The sequence below is a fragment of the Coturnix japonica genome, chromosome Z (assembly GCF_054131305.1).
Source record: "Coturnix japonica strain WE chromosome Z, WE-NBRP24, whole genome shotgun sequence".
Lineage (NCBI taxonomy): Eukaryota > Metazoa > Chordata > Aves > Galliformes > Phasianidae > Coturnix > Coturnix japonica.
Window position 1 is genome coordinate 38,040,619 of NC_140702.1, and position 20,964 is coordinate 38,061,582.

At 39.4% G+C, this 20,964-nt stretch overlaps 1 long non-coding RNA gene across 1 annotated transcript; it reads right to left on the reverse strand.

The window, feature by feature from the left end:
• Positions 1-1,432: 1,432 nt before the first annotated feature.
• LOC146753927 (uncharacterized) lies at positions 1,433-19,818 on the reverse strand. Its single transcript, XR_014939757.1, has 2 exons — positions 19,691-19,818; positions 1,433-3,463 (listed from the first exon to the last, which is right to left on the reverse strand). It is a non-coding gene; the product is annotated as an uncharacterized LOC146753927 (long non-coding RNA).
• Between the last annotated feature and the right edge of the window lie 1,146 nt (positions 19,819-20,964).

The window sequence follows — 20,964 nt, forward strand, 5'->3', positions numbered from 1 at the left end:
GCCTGGAGCACGATACTTGTCAAGTTAAGCTCATTTTCTATTGCAGAATGTTTGATAAATGTCAACATTTCACACAGGATCCCATCTCTATTAGTAATCACTGCTGTATTTGTTTTTATTGTTCTGAAAGGAAATACATGTTTTTGCCATTTTTGCTCACATCATCTGTCTGTGGTTGCTATTAGACTTTATTTCATGCTGCCTGGATACTGTATTTTCTATTCAAGTCTATTTTTACATCTGTTGTTGCAAAAGCCAGTGTTTTATATTCTAGTCCCAAGAATACTTTTGTCTACAGGTTGATAGAAGTATTTGTCACCATCACTTATCAGTTAACGTAAGTTTACAAGCTGTTACAGGTCCATTTGTCTTCATCTTTACACCTCCTGTCCAGGAGTTCATTTCTAAAGCAGTAGGGATCGGCCTTCCTCCTCTGTTCCTTCTGCTTTTGGACTCAGCCCTCACCGGCATACTAGTATCCCACATGAGTTCTATCAGCTGCCTTCAGAAGCATCCAAATTCCAAGCAAGCACACAGTTCACTGTCCAATAGAAGAAAATTCTGGATGGCATCCAGTCTGAATAGAAAGAAAAATAGCATAGTACTCAGGTCTGCAAACAGGAGGAAAGACTGCCTGCAGGTCGTTTGTCTCAAGACATTCACAGTGTGAGGACTTTTCAGATGCTCACCAGAAGAAGTGTCACATCCTTCTCACACTCAGATAATGTTCTTTCTGACCCTTCTGCTTTCCCTGGTCATCTGTCAACAGAAAATAACACCAATCCATTGGTCTTGCACATACTGGCTCCTTTTCATCGGTTATTCAGATCAAACCTGACAGATTGGGCAAACCAGCCACTTTATTTTTATATCTAATTAGAACAGAAATTCAGCATGGTAGTTAACTAACATTCAAAATTTCCTTAGAGTAATAGCATTTCCCAGAATGTACATTCTGCACCTTTTTTTACCACACCTCATACTGCGGAAGAGTGAGAAATCTGTCCTTCTGCATCCAGGGCTGCATGGAATTTTTGAAAGAGTCTATTGAGTTATTCATGTACATAAAGGTAACTTAAGTATGTCATTTTCTAGGATCTTTGTGTCTTTTTGCAGTGGATGTGAACTCCTTCTCCGTCATTTTCCAGGTCTCTAGGTTTTCTATGAAACTTTTACAAATTTGTTAAATCATCCAGTGATCATTCACTTCTTTTTTCAACCTGTCTGATTCATTTTTATAACGCCCCAGGCAACATTAGATTTCCAGTAAAAGCAAAATAGGTCACACCGTTTATTCCATTCATTTCCCCCTTACCAATTACTGATTTCCGTCTTCAGAATGTTTCAATTTTTTTGTTCATAATTTAAAGTGGGGTTTTCTCTGACTTTTTGGGTTTTCACAATGTAATCACACAACTGTTTACATACATAGGTCATTCTGAAAATAATGCCACCTGTTTATTTCCATGGAAACTACAACAAAGAGCACAGTAACACTGTTTGATAGAGCAAATTCTCAGCTACAAAACACTATTTCTCAATACAGTTATCACCATTAGCTATTCATTTTTTCCAGCAGTACACAAGAGTTTGCATGCAGTGCTCACAAAGATCTGCAACAGTGGAGATGACCCACTGTTTCACAGCAGTCCATCTTTTAATGGCTTGAACAGGTGGAAGTCAGAAGGTACCAAATCCAGACTATGTGATGGGTGTGGTAGGACAGTCAAGCCAAGAGCAGCAGTTTCTTCAGTATCTTCAGACTGATTTGGGGCCTAGAATTATCATGTTGCAAGAGAAAGGCTGTCTTCTCTGGCCTCGCTCTGAAGTTTGAGCCTTCATCTCAGTCAGCATAGCAAACTAGCAGTCAGAGTTGATGGTTTGACAGCATTCCAGGAAATCCAGGAGGGTCGCACATCTTTTGCAAAAGAGAGTACACGTCACTTTACACACTGAGGGCTGCGTCTTGAACTTTTTCTTTGATGGGGAATTCATAAGCCAGCACTGCATAGAGTGCTTTGAGACTCCACGTGCGACACCACAGCTCGCCACTGGTAACAATGTGAGCCAGGAAACTGTCACTTTCACCCTCATATTACATCAAAAGACCCTGACAAACTTGTAAATGGCGTACTTTCTGTTCCTGTGTGAGCATTTGTTGGACACACCTGATGGAAAATTTGCAATATTCCAGTGTTCTTCATTTAATGGTATAACAACTGAGTTTGGCCATCTGGAATGTGGCTTGTCTTTCATGTCGCTGTTACCACTGCGGAAATGCATCACCTACCATCTCACTGTGCTCATGTCTGTTGTTCACAAACCTTCAGTAAGCATCAGTGAATATCAGTGGGTGCCTTTTTTTCTGCACAAAGATATTCTATTCCACCCTTTACTTTGTATGCACTTCCATGTTAGACATCATTTTGTCAGACTGCTCCTCTGCTGCCATCTGTCACATAGCAACAAAATGTAACCAAATATTGCTGGGAACATTCAGGCTCTACTGCCATGCTGCCAGCATCCACCTCTGAAGTCAGGGGCCAACATGAGAAAAATAGGAGGCATTACTTTTGGAGCAGTCATCATTAACATTATGCATATGTAACATATTCCCATAAGAACACACGATAACATACATAAGATATATTACATACTATTTACATTTTGAATAAGTTGTACCCTATATGCACATTTACATATTAGGTATATTTTATGTCATGTAACCCAAGATCATTTTAGCTACCAGCACGTTTTGTGCAAATACAGGTTGAACTCCATAAGTCCTGAGCAGTACTGAAAATAATGATAACCCATGGCTTGTTTTGCTATATTACTTAATTAATCCAGCTGCTTTAGAATTGCATTCTTCTTTCACTGGATATTAAACCAACTTGTCAATTGTAATTGCAGAGCTCCTTTTCCCCTTCTTATCTCATTTACTGAGTCTGTCTTCTCTTTGTATTCTATCTCTTTATTTCAGTCATTTTTATTCTGAAGAAAATATTTGGTGTAAGGAGTTGAAATAAAAAAAAAACAAAACTGACTAGCAAGTTTATGAAATAATCATTACAGCTCGTATAGGAACAGTGATTATGTTGAAATATTACAATTATAAATATTGCAGAAGTTATCCTTGTAGAAGTGTAATAAAAGTCATAATCTTACACAGTCGTTTAGAGACAGTTGTGTTATAAGCATAATTCTAATGCATTAGGGATAAATAACTTCTAGTTTTAAAAAAATTTACTCTCCGTAGTGTTGAAGGTGTGTCAGTCTGCTGAAATGGTCTCAGGGTGCACTGCTGCCATGTGCAGAGGAAGAATGAGTATTCCTGAGGATTATCAGGTGAGACAAGATTACTTCATTCTCTATGCACAGAAACACGGAGCTCCTTTTTAAAAAGTAGCTGCACATCTTTCTTGTCTTCATTTAAATTTGCGCTTCTCCTTTTCCTTTGACACTGAATAGGAAAAAATATGCAGAATGTGATACAAAGAAAACATGAGCGGCGTGATAATGAAACACGGTAAGGGAATAACATGTCTTCCAGCGCTTAGATCACAGAGAGAAAATTATCTGTCTCTGATACTCTTTCCCTTCAAAGAGACACAGCCTTCTGGTCAACACTGGTGCTGCTTTGTCCACCAAATATTCCCAAGGAATGTGAACGGCTCACTCACAGTACACAGAAATTTCAACATTTATCACTACTGGGAGTGAGCAGACCAAAATGAACAAAAGCACATACAACCAATCAAGTTTGCCAGCTAACAACTGGGAATGAGCCTCAACATTTCCCGTTGTTTCTTCAGAAATATCCACATTTTCATTTCCTCCTGTAACATCTGCCCTTTGTATGCCTTCTCCTTTTTAAATCTGTATGTGTCTGAAGTTTTGAGCTAGTAAATTTTTGTTCATTTCCTAGGGAGCTTAAACCTAAAAAGTAAGGAATCAATCCTGGCACATGTGGTCTGCTCTTCTTTTTTCTCTCTGCACATTTGTTTTTATTATTTTCTCAAGCTTATTTAGTGTTGCAGTCTCCGTGTGGAGTATTATATTTTTTAAATAATGCAATATTGCTGACAGGGTTTGCATGATGGAATCATTGATATTGATGTGACAGCCTTGATGTCTCTCTGCTCATTATTATGAAGTATGTCTGCTGCGATGCAGAAAACAATATTCTTGATGCTCTCTTCACTCCACATGATTAGTTGTGCTGCCCTAAAACAAAATCTTAATTCACTCTGAATAGCAACAGTGATCTTGAGGATCATTAACATCCTCAGTGTGAAATCCATTCACAGACTTTCCCTTTCACTCACATTTTTGCAAGGCAACAGTCTGGTCCAGGTGGATGCCTCCAGCATGCACTCAAGTCATCCCCCACCCATGAGGAAAGGGCAGGCAGCCCAGTTACCCCACCACATGGCACAAGCATGCCTCTGTGAGGCACAGGCAGACACCAGGGTGGATGAGAAACAGAATGCAGGGACAGTAAACAGGAACAGCCGTATGAACTGAAGTTCAGGCATTATCCAAAGTGAATTTCCTTAGTCTTTCACAGTGGCATTGTCTCCATGATAGCTCAAAGTATCTCATGAGAGAAGCTTCTTCCTCTCATGCAGATCCTGTAGGAGCAGAATGGTTGTGTTTTAGGAAACAGGCCTCCTGCTTGGGAACAGGCATATGAGACACCAGCATGTGATAACAGTGAGAGACCAGTGCTGCACAGAGAAGTGGAGGTTTGTGCATTCCTCTCATCAGCCTTCTGAGTCACCTAGTCTCACCATCCCCTCCAACGCACTAGCCTTCACTTAATGCCTTCACTTCTGCCTTCTCAGCCTCTGAATGCTATTCATTTCCTTGAGTGTGGAAATAGGATGAAGTTCTTAAGAGACTTATGCAGCTGGAATCCCCACAGCTGTCTTGACAACTTCTTAAGGAATAAACAGAAAGAGTATGAAGCCACCCTTCCAACTTCCAAATATGATGAACTATGCTGTGTGCACAGTTTCTGCACAAGAAGTGATAAAAATCAGGCTAGTAGCCTCATGGCTGAAGACTGACTCAGCCTGAGAGCACAAATATCATATCAATGCCAAGTTCTTAAGCTATGTTTCAAGTTACTGCCAGTGAATAAGCTGTGGCACTCAATTCTCAGCCTTCCTGCTCAAAAAATAAATGACAAATGCATGTACTTAAATGAGTTTACCAACAAAATGGAATGAATTTCCATACAGAACAAGGATTAGATTCCACTCGGCAGACCTCTAAAGCACATCTACCCACAGAACAAAGAACCTGAAAGTGAATCTTGGCAAACTCCTCTTCCGTTCTCTGAAAACACCACATTCCTATAGCAGATTTAGACTGTTCAGTAAGGTCTTCTCTTCTTCCTCAGTGGTATGGGATTGGTGGCCTCGGAAACATAAAGCTAAGTAGCAAGGACACAGCCTTTGAAAGAAGAGTTTCAGTGAAGGGAGTTCCAGACACTAGCTGTGTCTTCAATTACATTTGCTTAATCTTTCCTATAGGTGCAATGGTTTTCTTTAAGTTCAGCCAGTTCTTCCATCCCTGGATTTTCTGAGCTACTCAAAACTGCAGAACCGATCAAAACACCCTCAGCCTCCAGCAACTTACACTGTGGGGTCACCACCACCAGTAAAAAATCTGTACTAAATGCTATCAAGGAAGTCACATCATTTTAGAAAAGGAGCAATAGAGAGGAGAGCACTGGCTCTGACACACAGCACCAAGGGCTCTCCCCAGAATATCCTGAAAGTCTCTTTGGGTACATGTGGTAATTTAAAAATAAAAATAATATGATGTGATAAAGATATTAATCATATGTAACACCTTTTACTCAGCAGCTGTATTCATTCCACGCATTTCTTTCAGAAGCTTTGTGTATAGAGTTCTAATGGGGAAAAAATAATCTGATCTCTGCTTTGCTCTCTCTGTCACATTTGCCAGGTCTTTGTCTCCCTCATGTGTTCAAAGTCCATAGCTAAACATGAATTTGAAAGAAACTCGTATGAAGATTTCTTTCAAATATCTACATGCAGGGTTTAAAAACTCATTTTTGTGTTGTATGCAAAGTAAAATGAATATTTCCCAGGTAAATTAAATGCCTCCTACACAGAGAATAGCTCACATATCATAAAAGCAGACCAGACTGAACAAAATCAGCACAGTCATTTGCAAGTCATGATTGATTTTTATTATTACAATACTGTGCCTCACATTTCTTGGTAAACTGCAATGTAGCATTTAGCAAAAACTTTTTCAAGAACCTTAAGCCTTTCCTTTAACATCAGGACTGCTGAATTTACATGATCTCATCAAACAATGGCTTTCAAAAGCATCAGCCTCAGAAGGAGAAAACTGTAGAAATGAAACATGCTATTAAATCTTAAGCTAATCAATTATTAAAATCAGTGATACCTTAGGAAAGATGCCTGTTTTTATTTCCAAAGGGAATATGTGGAGCTAAGGCAGATATATCATGTACTTTTGATGTACATACATATCTATGCTTCAACACAAGTAGCATGAAATTCCTTTAAAAGATATTAGTACATGGGAAAGATCCTCAAATGTATCATGTAAAATCTACCTTCTTATTTTTCATCTATTCTCTTTTTTTTTCTTACCTGCAACGACTGAGAGAACTATCTGTGTGAAAAGTGAAGTATATGGTTTATCACTGTATTTTTAAGCTTTTAAGAGCTGAATGTGTTTCAGCTTAAGGAGACTCTATAGAGTAGATCCTTTCTCTTTCTCGGTAGGGGAGCAAATTTCCTGTTTAAATCAAGTTCTGCAGTATTGGACACATAAACACTTGAGCATCTAAGATAGGAAAAAAAGTGTTTCTAAAAATACGGATTCTTAGAAATTCTTAGAATAATGCTCCTAATATTTCCAACAAAAAATACGACACAGAGAGGGAGCTACTATACCCTTAATTTTGAAGAAAATTGATGGCCATAATTTTAATCAAATGGAAGACTGGAATAAACCCACATTTCAGCTGTTATAAGTCTCTCACTTGCTATAAACCCATCTCATCAACAAAGGCTCATAAAACTCCATTTCTCTTTGCTGCTAGCTATTTGTACCTTTCCCCAAGGAGAATGAGGACCGCAGGCCAAATCCATTTCTCATATATGCTTTAGCTGCATACACCTGAAAGTCAGGCCTGACAGACACCTTTTAATAAACTGAGGTAGATGATCCAATCCTAACAGTACTTGAAGCCTTAAAAAACTTTTTTGTTGTTGTTTGCACTTTGTTTAATGAAAAGAATCACTTCTGTAGCCTTTTTTAGAGTTTTATTGTCATTTATTTCTCCACTTCTTGCCTCTGCAAGTTGCAAGATACTCCCAGCTAATTCCTATTTTAGTTTTGTTAAATAAATAAAAATTGAACAAGGTCCTGACGCACTAGATCTTTTAATTTAGCCAGCAGTCTGTAAATAAGTTGTTATTACACATCCAGAATTATCTAAAATAGTCTGTTCTCTCTTATTGTTATCGTGAACAGCTCTGAGGACATTTATTTATATCCTCAAACCTTCTGAGGCCTTCCTGTGCCTCATAATGCCACCTGATGCCTATACTTTTGACCCAATGAAGGGTTCAGAACTTATTTTCTTCTTCTTTTATGCTAATAGGAAATCTTAGCAGTTCTCAAACATTTCCCTGCTTTCATATACAGAAATTCTCTATTATTCAGCAGTCTGTGATCTGATCTTCCATAAATCTCTACCTTTACTGCATTCAGAAGGATAGCATACAGCTTTCTGAAGCTGTAACCCATCTCCCTGTTATGCTCTCACCATTCCTATTTAAAGGAGAAATGAAATAGTGCTGTTAGCTTTATGGCTTTGAAAATCCTTCCAACAGGGGAGCAGAGAGAACACTGAAGTGTTCTTCATAATAACCTTTTTCTATCGAGCAGTAAAGGGAAAGGCAGTATAGTAGAGCTTGGATAAAGTTGCTTCACAGGAGTTGCTCACAACTTCCTCTCTGGCAGGTATACCTGCATATGAGTATTATCTCTCCCAGTATTCTTCCTTCACCAGTTTCTCTTAGTCATACAACAAATGCAACCATGAACCGCAAGCAGGATTTTTAACTCATCCTGACAGGCCTGAATGACAGGTAGGTCTCAAGAAGGCAACTTCTGATGGGAGGCTTTTCTGTGGGATGAGGAACAGCTTCCACACTGCTTTCATGCACCTTTTCTAATGCAATGTGATCAAATTTTCTAGGGACCAAGTGAGCTGTTAAGTCAAATTCTTTTCAGCCTTCATTTAGGATTTTGCTTAAATGTTGAACAATTTAACATTTAACAGCACAATAGATCCCAGTCGAAACATTATGGGAAAGGAGTTCTTAAATAGTGGAAATACTGGTGCTCTGTTTGGCACTAGATGCTGTATGAATTCAGCAGCAGCTAGTCAAGCCAGGGTTTCAATTACTGCAGACACGACATAGAAAAGAGGACCAGCATGTGGGCAGTAATTTTCATTGTTTGTTTTACTCCTGTATCCTTTGATTGCCAGCTGGTGATGGATGGGAAGCAGTAGAAATGAAGCTGCCTCCCTCTTTTGGAAGCTGTTTCGTACAGCAATCCAGATACTAATAAAACCCTGTGAAATACCACATTTTCACAGACTGCTAAAGTGATATGGCTGTTCTATGCTGATAATGATAAATTCAAGGAGTAATTGGCAACAATTTATTACCCCTTCCTTTGAAAGAAAATTACTTATGTGGCTAAATACTACCCATAAATTGTGAAAACGAATTCATTCCCATCTTGGGCCATTCTTTTTACAGCTAGAAGCCACGCCTGCTATGTTTTCTTCTTTCACTGACTCCCAATTGTGAACTCCATGCTAAAAGGGCCCACCTATTTCTTCTTTTTATGTCAGACAGAATGCCATGACGTAGACAAAGATCTCAAGATTGAAATCTTCTGACAAAAATAGTAGCTCCAAAATGATTTTGTAGTACAGGAAAAAGAAAAAAAAAAAAACACTAAAGAGATGAAAGAAAACTTTTCTTCATAAGGCACATATTAATAGAGTATAATTTCCTGTACACCCAGTTGATCCAATAGGAATGCAATAACTACTTTTCCAAAAAAATAATAATAATAATAATAAAAATCACAGTGTGTGAAAGGTGGAGATAGGGAGAGTTATCTGAATAATTAAAAAGTCATCCTCAGACACAGAAAGAAATATCAGCATAAAAGAGAAGGTTTAGCCCTCAACTCTGAAATCACATCGGTGATTACCTGCTAGGGTCAAGAAAGAAAGTCATTAAGTCACTATTCATCTAGGGGAACCACTCTTCTCAACAAAATATGGCAGCCATCAAGCTTGTGATTGTAATGACACACATATATATATATTTTTTTTTTTTTAAAAAAAAAGCCCCATATACTAAACATGAAATATCCTTGAAAGAGCCAAAAGAAAGGTTTCGATAGCCACGTGTACCAGCAGTGGCATGAACTCCTGAGCATTCTCTTTTATAGGAAATGTTTAATTGTTCTTTATTGAGCAGAACCTTTCCTTCTGCTTGTAAAAGAAATTATTGCTTTTCCCCTCTGGTTCAGTCAGAAGAAGTCAATAGTCCCAGTTCCCTCTGGCAGCCGAGACAGTTAATGACTGGAAGACTATTATAAACAGGGTTTATTGCCCAAATTACAATCCAGTTCCTAAGCACCTTCCCTGTTCAGATTGCCCTCCTGGCATTTTGGTGATTTTCCGACTTATTTTCCAGTTCACAAAGACAGTTCTCTGACATTTAAAAATTTAATGTGCTTTTTTAAATATAGCATTCACAATATATTGCTGCAAATTCTTAAGTGCATTGTGATATGTGGGTTTATTAACTTCATGACACCAATCAAATTGCTTCTTAGCCAGGATGATTATTTGCTATGCAGCAAAATTTAGGTTCACACACACACAGGCAAAATATAAACTAGTTTCTTACTTGTCCTTAAGTTGTTAATTGTACTATACACATCTAAGTTCTATTTCTGATTAACATATATACATATTTTGTATGCCTACAATTACAACTTTTTCAAGGTAAAAACATTACAAAAAGCTCTGCATAGGTGCTGATTATTCTTACTACGGCACCATAATTGTACATATAGATTTGCTGTAAAGAATAAAATCCCTGTTTTGTGGTGCTATTTATGTGGCTTAATGTAATGATCAGACGTAGCTGGCATTATGATTGGAGCACCATAGAGAATAAAGAGTCTTGAAAAAGTTCATAGACTGGCTTTGTCTAACTATTAAGCATCTTAGAAACAGAGATTTATTATACTACACAAAAATGTAAATTGTGCCTCCTTGGAGGGGCTTACATTCCTGAGGACTTCTGTGTGATTATGCTTCATAGGTAGGCACCAGATTTTCTAAAAAGATAGATGTGAATCACACACTAACAAAATAAAATACATGAGCCAAATTCTTATTAGGACAAGGAAACCAGTAAGTCCACTGTACAGCTTCTATCAATAACCTCTATTGATAGAAAGGGTCAACAGCAACAAAAATTGGAAGCAATTTCCTCATTCTCACAGGATTGAAATGGACCACATCTCACTACAAATTCAAAATACCATTATGGCCTTTGTATTCAGAAAGTTCCCAAAATGACCATTTTTGAAAGCTGGAATGTGCAGAAAGCTATCTCAGATTCACTGGAAGTGGGAGAAAATTGTGACTGTTTTTAAATGTAATACCAACTCTTTAAGGCTCAGTAGCATCTAGGCACCTCCAGTTCCGTCAGACCACATTCCCTCAAACCGGCGCTCTTTTGCAATTAACAGTATTGTATGAGTATGCATTACACATTGGAATTTTCATGCTCTAGGTATAGTTATGGATATGCTGTGTGTTTTGATTGTTTCTTGAACACAACAAAGCTTCTAAAAAGCATATAGATGTACAGGAAAGAAAGATAAATATTCTGTATAAAGATAGCCTCTGGTTTCATTCCAGTTAAGGATTCATAAAAGACTGTAAAAATAAACAAGAATGTAGTTCCTTTTATAGGAGCAGATACAGTAAAAATGTTGTAAAGCATCAGGATTATTTATTACAATGTCTAATTATATTATAAGTATTTATAAACTACTTTAGTATCATTGGTTACAGCACACTGTAGGAATGACTTAGAAATGTGCAGCAGCAAGTGATAAAGGATTATATAACTAAGGGGAAAAAAAGATGAGTCTTCTAATGATTGCTTATTTTTAGCTATTATGTTGAATTTTTAAAATGAAGAGAACATCTCTAAAAAGCAGAGTGTTTTGAAGCACAGAATTTTGTTTAAATTCAGGCTCAGCCTTGCTTTTTTCATCCTCTATTGTGTCAGTATTCTCTTTGTCTCAGAAACTCATCTCTTACAGGGAGAGATATAGAGCAATAATTCAAGGAACTGCAGCTGATGACAAACACCCTACAATTTTTCTTCATCTTATTACTATGATATGAAACAGCTGATTTCCAGAGCCAGGTAACAAACTCTTTAGGGACTAGAGTCCACATATCAGTTTGCCAGAAGAGCCAACCTGTTCCTGGATTTCTGCCTGGGAAATGGAGCTGCTTCCACAACATAAGCAGCTGCTACACCCCAAACACCCTACAACAGTTACATCTGTCTGTGAGAGAAAAAGCACTTGAAATTAGCCCTGCTGAGCAACACCACTTTCAGGGGAGCTCTCCTTCTAATGAAAGTCATCAGACATGAAATTTGTGGCTCTGTGTCTTTAGCAATCAAGTGCCAAGAAAAAGGGATTAGTAGCCTCTTTAAAGAAAACCAAACAGACATCCCTCGAGTAGAACATGAAAATAAAATTGAAGGCTGGATTGTTTTCAGCAGTAGTGGCTTATTTCAACAATTCTAGCAGTGGGAAAGACAAAAACTGACTCTAAGCTTAAATTGGAGCATTATAACAGAGTGACAGAGAAGCTGCTTCAGCATTATGCTCTAAAAAGTCATAATAGACCTTAAGGCTTCATTTTGCCTTGACTAAATCCTGGGTGTCTTCATCAAGGGACAAAGAAACCCATGGCCCTCTGAGGAGCAGCCATTAATACAGTAGCCAAGGAATATCAGCCACTGTGAAAGCAAGTAAAAGATGAGTCCCGGTGTCCTACAGAGTTTATACTGTAAGAAAGACATAACTGAGGAGTAAAGTGAAGTTTGCATTCACAGTCTAGAGAATCTAAGAGAGAACAGCAAGCCAACACTCCCTGAGCTGACTGTTTATGCAACTCAGGCTCTGCCAGAGAAGTGACTCAGGCCTTGAACCAGATGATCCAGTCAAGCTGAGCTCCTCTTCTGTTGGCCTCAGCATGGAGTCCAGTGCCAACAAGCAAATTTCCTGATTTCATTCTGCTCTTTGGCTAATTCCTAGTTCTTTTCTGGGCAACACGTGTTTATTAAATAGCACTAGCTGTGAAGGTCTTGTATTTGGATTACAGGCAGATTATGGGAAGGATGACTTGGAAACCAGAAGCAAAGACATAAGGAGCACTGGGTAAGCAGGTACTTGCAAAGCATCCCTTGGGACAAACTTGCACCCAATTTTTTCAGATTCTGCTGTCTGATTATAATAGTCGCTCATTTGGACCTGTCTTACACTGCTCCTCCACCTGAAAAGATGCACTGGCACTCCATGCTGAACCTTCACATGGCCCAGGCCTGTAATGCTCACAGTACATTATGAAGTTGGGGTGCTCACCTCTGCTTCGTAGAAGACATCCCTGGGAGCAGCCCAGTGCCCCATTGCCTGCTCTGACAGCTGAGTTCCACTCACCAAAGCCCATGTGCCAGGCTGGCACCAGGCAGATCTACATTCTGGTAACCTCAGTAGCCTGCACCTCTGTTTGAGATTTAGGAAGGCAAAGTACATGCCCAGAGATTTACCCTGTACAGCTGCTTCATACATCTTAGCTAATAAAACTCTCTATTTTTTTACTTTAAATAAATTCTGAAAAGATTAGTCTGATCCCTCTGCCCCATTGCACTGGATGAGAAAATAACAGGTTTTAAGTTCCAAGAGCTAGATGAATTCAATTTATACCCTCTTATTCCCAAACAAAAGGAGGTATACGATTTAAAAAGCAAGATACTAGAACGTATGCTTTAATGGGCTATTAATAGAGGCGTAGTATAACTGTGTGGAAGACAGCCCTTCCTTTATATCATTCAAGGTCTACATTAATGACCAATTAAATAATCCCATGAACTATCTCATTCGCTGATAGAGTTAAGCCTTTAAACCATATTTTAGAAAACTAAGTTATCTTGCAGCAAATTGGAGAGTACTGTAGAGCAGCAGAAAAATCTGTTCATAACGCGAAAGGGAAGCCTGCAGCCATTCACACTGTTACACTTCAGACTGTACTCCATAGCACCTCAGGAAAGCCTGATCTGGAGAATCAGACTCTCCTTAAAGCAATACAGCTGTGGGTAGCACAGGCACCACAGCACTGACCTGGGGAGAAGCTACCTATCTGTAACAAACAGGGGCTGAATTAATCCCCACTGAGTGCAGTACAAGATACTCCCTCTCCCAAAGTTTTGCTTCACCAAAATAATCACATGAATAGAAAATATGGCAGTGCTCCCCCTCAGGGAGTGGGGTGCTTCCAGCAGGAGCATCATCCTCTAGTGCCTGAGGAGCAGGCACAAGACATGCACTGCAGGGCTGAGTCACAGAGTCCACCTGCCTCCACCTCCCACCACAGCAGCCTCAACCCCACAGCCAAAGACCTGCCTCACCACCCCTAGCACCTTATCCTGAGGGGTCACAGGCTGTGAGAAGCCAAAGGAAAATTGTTGTTTAGTCCCTTTTGAAGGCAGAATAACGAGATTATTGCTCATTATCTTGAGCCCACAGTTCTACAGCTCATGCAGAATGGTCATAGGCTGCTGTCATTGAAGCTTCTGGCTGAAGGGCACAGTGCTAAGCACCAATGTCTCAGTGGGCTGGAGACATCTGCATCCATCATCTAGGGACAGCACTTCAGTTTTTGTGCTCTTGCAGGGCCTCACCACCCCAGCTGGCTTGTCAACATTCATTTGTGAATGGCCATCTGGACACAGCAGAAGCATTTGAGTGCAGCAGAAGCATGGGAATGCATTGCTGGGAAAGTCTCTGCACCTAATGTTTCCCAAGAGCAAAGGAAGCCTACTTTGAGTTGTGCGCCTACCAGTCAAACACCAGAGCCCTTCACAGCTCAGTTCCCTCAGAATCTTCCTAAGAAGTAATAGGACTTCCAGTTCTCTCTTAGTGAGAGTCTTCCTCCATTAACTTTGAAATTTTGGTTTCAGAGGTTCATGAGAGAGCATTAACAAGCACCTCTGTTTCCAGTGGAATCAAGCACATGATCTCTCCCTTCACCTATCCTGATCTGCACTGCAGAACAGCAGTAACAGCAGGGAGCAGGACTGAACATCCCTAAAAAACAGGCAATGAGAAGTATTGGAACCATGGGGCACCTGCAGGGCAAGGACCCAGATCAGCCCCTGTGGCTAATCCAAACTTCCCGGGTAGCAGATGATCCAAAAGCTCCAGAGTCTGTGCCTGCAGTACACATGAAAAAGAATCAGGGTCTCTCTCTGTTTCTATCCTTTTCCTCCCTCTTTTCTGGGGTTCAGTTTCATCCCTGCAGGATGCCGAACAATACATGGACTAGAGTTATAGACAGGCTGGTTGCACTGGCAGGACAAAAGAGACTTTGGCGTGCCTGTAAAGGGCAGATTTTCCAAGGACCTAAGCCTGTTAAATTTGTGCAGGTATGGTTTTCTAACAGATTTATAGCAGAGCCAAGTTCAGATAGAGGACTCGAGCTCTTCTTTTGCATGTAATTTGCACAGACTCTGCAAATTCCAACTTTAGAACATGGAATCTCTTCTGTTCTCTAAGTAACTCTGGTCACCTCTTATTCCACATAGTTGTCACTGTTATCTGCATTTGGGAACACAGAAAAGGCTGAACTATTTCCCAATTTCTTCTCCTGGAGGATCATCTTGAGGCGTGTATTTAAGCAAGAAAATGCCTGCCTATAGATTTTTGCAAAATTTCAAGTTACCACGTAAGGTCTTTTAGATTAGGAAGTTTCAGACAAAGTTGGTACTGGTGATGTACCCATTTCAATTGCAGTCTCCGTTGTTTTGTGAGACGGTGGGAATGACTTAGGAAGAACTGTAAATGTGTTTTTCCGTGAATAATTTCATTGTTTAACACTAGACATCTATGAAAAGAAGAACAATTCCATCCATTGGATGTGTTTTTACAAGGATTACTTCCTAAGCATGCTATAAAAGCAGAGGCCCACTATTGGAATCAGTGGTTCGTCTGTGCTTTTCATAACAAAAGGAGACTGTGTGGCCATTAAAACAACATTACGAACAGAACAGAACATCTGCTACATGATGCATAGTGCTCTTTCTACCAGGGCCTGAGGATCCACATTTTGTAACAGCCCCAGCCTAAGCCAAGTAAAAGGCAATCATTCGGATGAGATATTTTTCTCTTGTGTTGTCTTTATTTCTGCTGCTATTCCCAGTTTGAACATGAGGTCTCTGAACTTCCCTGGCCCAGAACATTGTCTTGGTTACACTGGTGTGAATCAAAACTCTCTCTGCCTTCAGTGCCTCTTACTGAATAGTATTTTTGTAAGCAGCACACTGGGTTTATTGTTTTTCATGTTTATTGTCCCTCATCTAATATAAATGACTTTTCCATCTCCCTTACACGGGCACAAAACATATACCAGTAGATCACTTAAGTTTTGACTGAGTTGCTCTCCCCTCCATTCATTAATCCTTATGTGTCACATTTGATAGATATAACAGTGGACTCAGTAGCATTATCACAGCTGCACGGTTTCTGGGAGCAGTGCAGTCTTGATGAGATGAAAAGTAGCCTACAGTATACTGCAATGGATAAGCATATCATGGTCTACCATACCATGTCTGTAGCTAACATGGCTGACTGAGGGCTTGGGTGAGGAAAGTTTCAAAAAGTGCCATAACTCCAACCAGATTACATGAATAGTCTTGGAGCACTAGTTACTAAAACCCATTGCCAAGAAGGTCTCTGGCTTTATTACTGTAAGTTTACATCTTGTTTCTATAACTAACAGTCTGAAATCAGTTCTCCTTCATAAAACAGAATCACTTGAATGAATAGGATCAATAGCATGAGGGTCATAAAATCCCTTTTTGGTCTGCAATTTAATAGTGATTATATGCTTCCCAGAGAATAATCAGTGCATTTTAAAATTGAGTTTTTAATACTGATGGAGTATTTTAATCTAGGGACTGTAGTTTTTGAGACTCCACTTTAGATTTCATTTATCCTTATAGATAAGAAATCATAAGGCATACGGCAACTTCAGAAACCATTTGGAAGCAGCTCTCTTAAGAGCTGGAGACATTTCATGTCAGAAACTCACTTAGCCACAGGTTTGGCAGGTGGAATACATGTTGTATATAATCTGTAAAGAAGCCTAAACATACTCTGAACATAGTCAATCAGACATGTAACACCCTAATCACCACTCTTCTAATACTGAAATGAAGGAAATTTCTCTTTCGCAGTTCTACACTGTTTTGGAAAACCACAGCTTCTCAGAGCAGTACCACAGCTTGTCTCTAGTGGGGTCTGGAAGCTTTCTCCTGCTTGTGGGCCAAAGTGGTAAACTAGAGTAAGTTATTTAGGTCATGCGGGTCACACCACAGATATCAACATCCCCAAGTATGCCAGAGTTTAATGCTGCTCATCTGTCTTTTCATCCTCTTGCAATCTGAATTAAAAACTGTTCCTGTTTTGCACTCTTGGGACTCATATTTCTGTATAGAGCCAAATCACGCTAAGTATATTAACACCCCAGAGGATTTATGTCTTCTTGACCTGTTGTATTAGGCGAAATCGGACCCTCGGGATGTAACGTGATAGGCTCTCCCCTGCTGGGTCATGCATATGTAAAAAAGATAAGGATGAAACTGGATACCTATATAAGGGACCCTCACATTCCAATAAACGCCATTTTACCGCTCACCATAATGGTGTAACAAACAGCTGTGACTTGGTCGGGGCCGTCGATACACATTCACAAAGGGACTTGACTTTTCAGGTTACCAGATCGAGGTAACATTGACCTGAACTAGTATTTCTTAAATTTGAAAATCTGTTAAATCTTGTAGCAGACTGTTGCACCTACTGACATTTCTCGTTGCTTTTGCCCAGAGCTGAACTTTCAGGATTTAGGCATTTGTCATGTGCTTTTATACTGCAGTTTAGTTCTGTCCTAATGTCTTTCACGTGGAAAGGCACACAGACCACCTGTGAGGCACTTCATGACAGCACAGGAGGAAGCATAACACTGGGAATCACTGATTCCCTTCTGCTTTTGCAGAACTTTCACATCAACAACTCCCAAAACTCAGAGAACTTTCCAGTCTTTCAGGTTTTCCAGATGGCTGGCCTGTTGGTCTGTCTTAATATGAAATATAGGACATCTCTCAGAATACAGCATAATTCTTTGTGTGAATTGAAAAGATACAAGGAGCCTCTGGGAGTTAACAAAGGTTGATAATAGGCATCACCACTGAAGGATTGCTTACGCTGTATTTGGAGCTTTAGCCTCTATGAATATAATCTGGTTGCTCTATGAAGTTATACACCTCTCTGACTTGGCCTTATTCTAGAACTATGCCTCTGAACAAGAGACTTTTGCTCAAAATGTCTTCCTCCCTTTCACTGAAACTGAAGATCCACACAGTGTTTGCTGCCCTGTATATCAGCCCCAGGCAACCGCTGTTGGCAGCAAATTCTTCTGTGTCTTTCTTTCATCATAAAGTTTTGTGCATGAGCATTCTTAATAAAACAAGCTCCACATTTTCAATAATCAGGCATCCTTAATGAAGTAAGCCATCTAAATAAATATAATTCTTTTATGAAAGTGAGATCTAGAAGCAAATACACTGGGCCCAGCAGTTCTCAGCTGATCATTTCACTTCAGTTGATCATTCACTTCAATGCTAATTATCATTTTGGCTTAGTGTTTGCAGGTGTTCTTTCAGTATTTTTAAGCCAAATCTTTTTTGGTTGGTGAACTTCACCTACTGTTTTGTCCACTTCTTAGAATGGATGAACTTCTGCTGTTTTGGAATGCATTAAGTAAATTCAGTGTTAGCTTGAACTATGATTTATGCTAGCATTGATTACCATAAAACAGAAGATGTTTCATCATTTCATACACTACCAGCACAATTTTTTTGGCAAAGATGAACATCTTGAAATCAATATCCACAGAAGGAATTACTTCTGTATTGGATAAGGAAGTTACAATTCAGTGACTGTGTAAAGTCATAGAAATCAGAGTAATCAGATCTCAAATTAAGATCTGAGGTTGTGACAATTAAGATTGTCACAAGGCAATCACATATTTACCTACATATGATATCAAGCAAAACTTGAAGGATCTGTGACTGATTTTCAGATGCATTCCTTCCCATGTGTAGGGAATAACGTTTTCTCACTTAGACATGGCTGACAGCACCCACCAAACAGGGAGAAAGATCAGACCACACAAAACTTGGCAGAGGGTTGGTGTCAAAATCCCAGATATGCACTTACATTCTCAGTGCCAAATGCAGTAGGGACTTAAGTAGCATTTTGGCTTACTGTAAACACATACATTCATGTGTTTTGCACGAAAAGGTTAAAGGTTTGCTAGTAATTGAGTGATTTATTTCACTTCCTGACATGTACACTCAGCTGCCAGTTAAAGACTCTGGCTACTGCTGTCAAACAAGCAATTTCCTTTCCAAGTAATGCCATAATTAAAACCAGGGCCAGAGGGTATTCAGAATACAATGAAACTGTTTCTCTGATTTAACAAGGATGTAAAGAAGTAATTAAACTTAGAACTTTTTTCATCTGCAGTTATCACCATGATATAGGTCAAGTAAACTACACATTGCAGGTGATATGTGTATCTTGCCACTGTGTAATGTGCCACAGTTTCTACCCTAGACACAGTTTTGCTGCAAGTGCTACCCTGATATTAGCATTCATGGAGCCTCAGTAGCAAGGAGGACAGGAAGGGAAAGCACAAGACTGCATCTTAAAGTGACTCCAACTTACAGACCAGTAGGTAAAAACACACACTACTCCCAAAAGAGTATCTTTTTTCACTTATGCATCAAAAATTGAATTTCTTACCACTACTCCCTAGTTCTAGTAATGCAGCTCAGAGATGACTTTGGTTTACATCATGGAACTAAAGCAAAGAATCATGTCAAAACAACTCTGAACTCGGATTTGTCCATTATGATACAAATTCTAAGTAGATTAATGGCAATTTCTCTCATAATAGTTTAGATAATTGCAACCTTTCTCATAGTTTCTTCAGATCCTTCTGTGAATAACCCACTTATAAAGTTCTCAATTTTTGCTTTTCACGCAGTGCAAAAGCAGGAGATTGAGTGTGAATTTTCTAGGATGTCAGAAACCATACAGCTTTTGTTTTTGTCACATCATACAGACATTTATTCATTAGCCTCTTAAAAAGAAACAAACAAACAAACAAACAAAAATTAAATAAACAATATTCAGAACCTACCTGGTCTGCCACGTATTTCACTGCATCTCTTTGATCAAGGTCCTCCAATATTTCAGTAATCCATGGGTAATTATAGCTTCCTAGCTTCTTTAGCCTGAAAGAGACCAATTTATCACAGGATGTCATGAATCTTGGTTCTAAATTATCAAGAGTCCAATTAACGATAGAAATGGGGTTACTTCTTTCCAATTAAAGTGATTGATCTCATGTAAAATCTTGTAGCTGTTCCCTTCTTAATTATGTACACTCCCATCAAATATGAAGAGATTCACGCTCATTTTATTTTTTATCCAGAGAAGGAGATACAGCAAATATTAATCATATACTGATACAGTTCCAGACCTAATAACGCTTTCAGCATACATTAACGATTTCCAGTCTATCAGCTTCTGAAACATATTTAATTTGTATTTCTTTTTCACTCCAAACATTTACTTCAAAGCCAGGAAGAGGCGTGAATTTTTTACAGCCAAACACATTCTCCTGGTACATCTTCAAATGTTAAACCACTTACACGTTGAAAAGAAAAACAGAATTTAATTTAAGCACAAACAAGAAAAACATGAATATGCAAAGTGTCAGCCAACAAAGGAGCAGGACTCTCCCCATCACTGTTCATATAAATCGTTTTCTTCCACTAAGATTATCTTGACGAATAAGGATGTGCCAAACCAGTTTCTAATTCTTATTTAATTTTTTTGTGCTAGGCTTGGAAACAGTACAACAGCTGTGCTAGGCTGTGCTATGGAAATCACAGTCATTAAGTTAGCAGGACTCTCTGAGTCCATCAGGCTCAACCCCATTGCTCAAGCAGGACCACCCAGAGCAGGGTGCTCAGGCCCATGCCAGGCAGCCTTTGGATGTCTCCAAGCAGGAGACCCTCCAGCCTCTGGGCAGCCTATGCTAGTGCTCCATCAACCTGACAGTAGGAAAAAGTTTCCTGATGCTCAGAAAGAGCCTCCCATTTTCCAGTTTGTGCTCACTACCACTTGCCCATGCACTGAGCACCATTGAAAAGAGCCTGGCTCTGTCACCTTTGCAAATTTCCCATTGGGTGTTTGTAGGTCCCGAGACTCTTTCAGGCTGAACATGCCCAGCTCTCCCAGCCTCTCCTCCAAGGAGAGGTGCTCTAGTGCTTTCATCACCTTGGTGGCACTCTGCTGGACTTCTTACAGCAAGGCCACGACTCTCTTGTACCAGAACTGGACATGGTACTCTAGGCATGTCTTCACCAGCACTGAGTGGAAGGGTCACCTCTCTTAAACTGTTGGCAG